Source organism: Odontomachus brunneus, unplaced genomic scaffold (assembly GCF_010583005.1).
Source record: "Odontomachus brunneus isolate Ranch 3 - 2012 unplaced genomic scaffold, Obru_v1 Obru_scaffold_193, whole genome shotgun sequence".
Lineage (NCBI taxonomy): Eukaryota > Metazoa > Arthropoda > Insecta > Hymenoptera > Formicidae > Odontomachus > Odontomachus brunneus.
In genome coordinates, this window is record NW_022639643.1 from 215583 (window position 1) to 222971 (window position 7389).

General features: G+C 42.0%; 2 protein-coding genes across 5 annotated transcripts in view; one reads left to right on the forward strand and one right to left on the reverse strand.

Annotated features, from left to right (window-relative positions):
- The window catches only part of LOC116851837, a 133244-nt gene that overhangs the window by 79381 nt on the left and 46474 nt on the right, over positions 1-7389 (reverse strand). The gene's annotated exons all lie outside the window — the stretch shown is intronic.
- The window catches only part of LOC116851836 (trichohyalin-like), a 66673-nt gene that overhangs the window by 38645 nt on the left and 20639 nt on the right, over positions 1-7389 (forward strand). The window lies entirely within an intron of this gene.

Sequence of the window (7389 nt, forward strand, 5' to 3'; positions counted from 1 at the left end):
TATATACATATATATATATATATATATATATATATATATATATATATATATATATATATATATATATATATATATATATAATTGACGAAGCACAGGTAATGCCGCGCGCCAAAAAATGCGAATCCTGTCTCTTCGGAAGAATTTGCGTTTTAGCAGAAAAACAAAAAATAGAAAAGCTGAAGCCAAACAAAACTCGCGCTGGTGGTCAACAGCTTCTACCAGCGTGAATTTTGAGTGGTTTTTTCTGTTTTTCTATCAAGGTGTGAACTCTCGTTTAGAGAGCAGAATGCTTTGGCGGAAGAGCAAAATGCAGAAAGCTACACAGAAAAAGATTAGTATCCACTTAAAACTAATTTCAAATTCAAATTGACAATTATTGTCTTACGTAAGCATTATTGTCTTACGTAAGCAACGATATATAATTCTGTTAGAAGAATTTTAAAGTTTTAAATTTTAACAGTGTTACAATTTTGTCTGAATATTAAAATAGTCTCGTAAGAAGTGTAATATGATTATTTTGATATCTTCTTGCGAAATTTAAAATAAGACACAACGTTCGTTACGAAACGCTAAACTCACGGACCGTTTCACGGAACACTGCGCCGCTCAATGTGAGCCGCTCATACAAATAAATCATGCCGGGGGCAAGAGTTGCGCTAAGGAATCCGGCGCGGTAGTGCTGAGTAACGGGTGTAATGATGGAAAGCAGGCCGGCCATTAAGTTGCAATTAACCTCCGACCGCAACGCGTCCGTACGATGTGGCCCACTTCAATACGCTAACGCCACTTTCCTCAACTCCGTCGATCGGTGATGAGGAAACGATCGAGAGGTTGCGGTCAAAAGTCCCTTACTCGTCGCGCTGTCTCGCCAGAGGTCTCGCGACGTTCATTCTCGAGAGATAGGCGTTTTTTCCCCTTTCAAGAGGAAAGCGTGTTAGCCGATTCGATACAAATGTTCTCCCGCAATTGCGCAGGTCGAGTCTTCCGTCAAAAGGAACGCGCGCGCTCTCACACAGTTCGCGTATACGATCGTTAAAATGCATAGCGATACCGCGCCGCGCGGTGCAAATGCGCCCTTTCGATACATTATGCATTTGCCTCGACACCGGGGGTGGCTAAAGATATAACGAATGCCATTAGAGTTACCATGAAATCGTTCGCGTGCGAAGGAAGATCTGACGCGGCTCGGGGAGGCTGCAGAGTTTAAGGGGAGTGAAAATTCTTTACCGACAAAATGCTGATTTTTTTCCTGCAAAATCTTGTTTGGCTTCAGAAAATTACAGATGTTCTCGCATAATAAAATACCTAATCTTCAGGTTTCGCTTGATTCTTATGATCTATGTTTATGAATGAGCAATATACATTTACGTAAGATTTATATATATCAAGAAATATGAAGAGAATAGCGTAATTGTGTTGATCGTCTCTACGTTATCGACACTTTTGGAGTTCAACTCCAGCATACTCTTAATAAAAAGAAAAAGGAAGATCTCGTTCCTCCTCTTCGTATGTGTGAACGCAAGTGCCCGCGAGCGCTCGTCTCGTGGAAACTCGCGCGCAAAGCTCCAATATTTCAATACGTTATCAGCAAAAAGTCAGGCCGAAACCGGCCGGCGCGATCGATAGAGGGACTGCTCGCTGAAGAGCGAGTAAGAGGGAGGATGAGAGCGAGAGAGCGGCGGTACACGCGTGTATATACGATGGGCAAACGTCGTTTTTAGCTGCGGAGAGATCCAGTGCGCGGCGGCTGGCTATTATCGGCCACGATCGAACGCGAGCTACATATACGCGCGCGGTGCGTTGTTGAACGCGATCCTAATCCGATTCCACGCCGCATAATAAACGCTCGCAGCTGTCTCGTCGCCCATCCAAATCCCTGGACGATCGTTTTTCCGACGATTTACGGAGAGACAGGTTTCCTGATGCAGTCTGCTCGCGGAGAAATCGGCTATCCACCGCGGCAACATTGCGAAGAGTTGCTCGATACAGATATTTCCGATAACAACACTTCTCAGTAGTCTTCACTTAGACTTGTAGAGAAACGCTCTTTATGAAATGTTCAGTCAATTGTTGAGGAATCGATCCTTCTTTCAGCAAGCTCGTCGGGGAAGACAATCGTTTGACGCGAGTTTTAAATGTCCGACATTAATACTCCGCTTATACTTCAGCTCTAAGAACTGCACGAATATTCGATCGCTCGCCAAAGAAAAGAGAAGCTTAAACAGCCTTTCCGTTTATTTCAAAATTGCGCAAATCTGTTTGCAGATTTTGACTTTATTGCGACACTGTGCTTTACTTACTTTTCCGTATCTTTGGAAAAGAAATGTGGCCAAAGATTTTGATTGATCTTCGATAAAATTACGGCAATTCAAAATTGCTCGGGTCTTACATTCAGATTCTACTGTATAGTCTAAAATATGATTATGCGCGAAGGGTTAAACGTCCCGAGTCGAAATTTTGTTTCTAAATTGATTCTGCAAATTCTGTCAAGCTTGTAAAATCAATAAAGAATCACGAAATATAACTATGTAAGCTATTCACTTCACATTACAAGTGATTACTTACCATATTGAGTCTTAAAAAAAGACTAATTTCAGAATTATTCAATATTCGATTATCTCAATATTCCAAATTTAATATTTACTCAATAATTTATATTAAATATTAATAATGTAACTTACTCAGCTGTAAATGGTATATATGAGAGATAAGCAAATTTCAAATAATCTTATAGTGGAGGAAGGAAGAAGTAGGGAGTAAAAGAGCAATAGATTTTTACTTTCATAATCATTCTTTTGCTTCTGGTATTGTGAAAATTTTGATGAAGCTTCTAAAAGAGCTATTAAAGATGAAGCTGTAAAGGCAACAGTTATATATCTAATAATGCTGTTTCCCAATAGAAATTTAAATTTTGATTACGATAACAAAATTTGGATACAATGATAAAGTTAGGTATAAAAGAAAAAAAGTAAATGTAAACAAAGATGCGCTCGAGACTGGAGGAACATTATTAGACATAAAAATCAATAGTTGTGAGATTTATAATTAATTACAATTAATAACAAATGGATACTAAGACCAGTATTCATAGTCGTAAATTGTTCATGATCTTTGATTGAAAGCAATTAATTATAGATAATTACAATTTCATGCATTATTATATTCGGTTCTATTCGGATTAATATTTCTTGTTGTGAAATAAGCACAAGTACTACCGTTTAAACAACACGAAATTCACGAAGCTGTAATGATTTGTCAAATGATGACGCACTATGAATACCGATCTAAATTTCGACTCGGGTATTTCCTCGGTGAGTTCGCCGAACTTCCGTTAAAATCGGAAATATTTTATATAATGAATGATTCGACATACCTGGAAATGTACGATGTACCGCTACTCAGCATTCTGCTTCCTCCATCCTGACCGTCCAATTCAGAATCTTGGTTCCAGCCATCGTAGTCGGGAAACTTCCTTTTCATAATAGCACTGGCACTGACACTGACACTCGCGTAAACACGACCCGATCGCGTGTTAATTAATGCGAAACCGAGACGACGAGAGTCCGATTAAATATTTTAAGAATCGACTCTTAACACACGTACTTTGATCGGTATGCGCGTCGCTCGGTGTCTCGAAACGTAATGATTCAGTTGACGGGAAAATGTACCGAGGCAACAGTACAAAAACAATCGGCAAAAAGGGCGATGTCGCCCGCCGATCAATGTCGCGCACGTTGGGTGGCCGAGAGATGACAACAATCAACGTTTTCCAAACATTGCGAACTGTCGAGTTATCAGAGCAGTCGCATGTATCGAAAGGACCCCGCGACAAAATTTCGAATCCTCTGGAAGTCTCTCAAATGTTGATTCGTGCTTTTAATGACTCCTAGAGTCGTAAGACCCTCATCTTGAGACCCACTAACGCTTTCTATTCGTTTAGCTTCGTATCAAATGCAAACTTATCCCTATTGATGCTTTTGGATACATATAACTGCTGTCTTTATTCTTAAAACTTCTTTCTTTTCGCTTGTCCAAAATCCTATCAAAATTTAAACAAAATCCTATCAAAAAATATAATAAACAAGTCATGAAAGAAGAATGTTTGTAATTTTCTTTATCCATTAATCCCACACAATTTACTCAATATATTAATTATTTAATATTTATTCATCGCACACATTCTATTTACAGTTAAATGTGAAACAATAGCCTATACAATTCCGAAATTCTCCATTAATTCTACAAGTTCGACAGAATTTGCAGGCTTAATGCAGAATAGAAATCTCGATTCAGAATTCTACGTGATTGAGTATCTGGAATTACAAATGGAAGTTTTCTCTTGAAATCAAACGAGGAATAAAATTGACTTCAAATTGTCCAAAGAATCCGCGGACATAAAAAACGTTCCGTTAAACTCCAGGATATTCTGTATATCGCGATCGCAAGCACAATAGGGATGAAAGGAACGCGGACGACGGTGCTGGTGGGCAGAGCGGGAGAAGGGTACAATGTGGTTCATTTCCATATTACGAGAAAGTACGAACAGTGCAGAAAAGTGCACGGAAAACATATATATCTACGGCATTTGCATTCATTTCATGTCTCTACATCTCATTAAGTCGATCACGAGCATTTGCAGAGGACTGAGCGTGACGCTGAGCCAAAAATCTCAGTCGTTGCTTGCACACACGTCCTCGTCCCCTTTGGGATCGCGCTGCGAATTTCACTCCTGACACTGACCGCGTTTCGCGATCGAATAGGCGACTATAACGATCTTCCGCAGAGTTAGACGCGAAAGGAAAGTTCATCCCACAGTATCGCGCTCCGTTGCCTCCGGCCGCTTGAGATGAATGGAAAAGAGACGTATATATAGAGAATAAGAGAAATAGAGAGGGAGAAAGAGAGAGAAAGAGAGAGGAGAGAGAGAGAGGAGATGAGGGTGAGATTGGGGAGTCGGACGCAGAAGCAAAACTCGCGCGTCTTGCCGACTATCGGCGGAACTTTAATCCTCGTCTTGTCTAAGACAATTTGTGCAATTAAGTTTGCGACGCCGTGAGCATCCCTGTAATTAAAGATCCGAACAAGAGCATAGCGAGCCAGTTTCGCTTCGGGCGAATAAATTGTTTGTCAGTTAAGTGCGCGCATACGTCCCGCATTTAGTGCTAAGTGTGGCCACCTGTGACTCTCGAGATAAACTTCATTCAGGATTCCAGGGATAAGAGTATTATGCTTAGAATATTTTTCTTTTGATTTTAGAATAGTTTTCTTGGTGTTACGTGTAAAAACATCCTGTTAAAGATGAGAGTATATTTTTTCGGAAGACCTGAAATAATGAAAGTAGAGATCTGAAATAATGAGAAAAATCTTCCCCTTGTGTGTTTTTTCTACTCACATATGAGGAGAAAAGCAGCGCTGCCTGTGAAGCAGACCGCGTTAACGAAAAACAGGGAAGCAGACGGAGGGTTGAGCGAGATATTTCGTAAAAATGGCCGACATACGCGAGATTTTCTGACTTTTCTTGCGATATTCGGAGGATATCCGGCTGGATATATCGCGATGAGAGGCAAGTCGAGCACATATAGGTAAGCATGAATATGCATGTGAGCGAATGAAGTAGTTCGACGGGACCGCGCTATGTATCCCGTTCCGTGCTAAACGTAATTGTAGTTTACAACGTCGGGCTTCGCCCGGAACACGAGTTTGCGCGATCATTTAATTACAGGCATAGTCTATTACTAATTAATCACTCTACCTCATGGCTGCACGATCGAGCATTACATGTAACATTCAGCAATTAGGAGATGCTCGATGGTAGGCCTTACTCCTATAACTCGTTAACTTATGATAATTTCCACGAGTTGGGTGAAGATACAAGATTTGCATATTTGCCCGACTGCCGGCGGATTGCTATTCTTATTTCGCCAGCCCGTTGAAAATGATGATGCACGACGCAGTAATATATTACGATTGTACGTAGAGCGCGCGTCTCACATCACCACGAATAATTCATTTCGCCGTTGAATCCTGAATTCGCCCGTGGCGACGAATAAATCCTTGTTTACTGGCGGAGATATTTTCTCGTTCGCTTCTGCTCGCGATGAAATCGCGTATCTCTCCCTCCCTCTTGCACGCGCGCGTGCTAGTCGGTTTAATCGTTGTACCGCTAAGATACGGTATAATCGCGGCCAGCAAAAAGAAAATCCCGCAATTCCACAAGCTGGCAATGCAACAGCACGCGGCGATTTGCGATATCGCGAGAGGAGAACGCGCGCGCGCGCGCGCGCTACCTCTGGCGTCGTGAATTGCGACGCTCAACGTAGCTGGACGTCGAACAGGAAAAAATGGGAATCCGATTACTCTAATTGACTTCCTGACGATATGGATGCATTAGACTCTATTACATTCTGTCCGATCAACCGCGCTTCCTTTCGACGATGAACACCGAATGAGTGGCTAAGAATAAACTGCGCTAACTAGTCAGACGCGATGATAAAATCCGAACACGCATTCGCGACCTTTTCTCGCTACGAAGTGCTTTCTAAGGAACACTGTCAATTTTTATCGTCACTCGTTATTCCTGTGTTTAATTCTGATATTTTTTCAACTTAATAGAAAAATTAGTTCTTATGCAGTTCACAGTTGACTTTGTTTTCCTACAGATTTGCTTAGATCTGCATTATCAGCAGCGTTCCTTATCGGCGGGTTACTGATAGGTTATCAGCGCAAAGTCGGAAGCTTGTAATGAATTCTAGGTTCTAACCACCGATCTACTTTCCTCCGTGTACTTCCCGCGTTCAGAATCACTCGAGTCATGGCGTGAAAATCGCGTCGCCGTCAAAAAATATGTACGATTTCTTGCGTGATGTCACTCGAGTTCGTGCGTGAATAACGGAGAAATTCCTTACTGGCGGAGTTCCCGCAATTGCTTGAAATTACCGGTGGTCCTTCAGTTAATTCGACCGAGACTAGGGGGAAAGGAAGGGACAAGAGAGCGAGAAAAAGAGAAAGAAAGACAGAGAGAAAAAGAGAGAAACGTGACGTCAGTTGGCGGAAGTCAATTGGCGCATCGTACACATGAGTTGATTCTACGAGCGGCTGCCTTCCTCGTCTTCGCCGCGGTATTAAGTTTAGCCACTTCGGCCTGACGCGGGCAGTGTGTCAAGATCACTCGATCCGCCGTTGATATCGAGTCCTCTACTCTCTGCTCGTCGCTGCCTCTCGCTGTCTCTGTTCGTTCGTCCTTTCGCTACGCTTCGCTGAGAGAGGCGCACCAAGTGTCGCTCGCAAAGTGCCAGCAGATTCGCGTGTAGAGAGCTGGATCCAGAAATTGGAGAGAGAGAGAGAGAGAGAGAGAGAGAGAGAGAGAGAGAGAGAGAGAGAGAGAGAGAG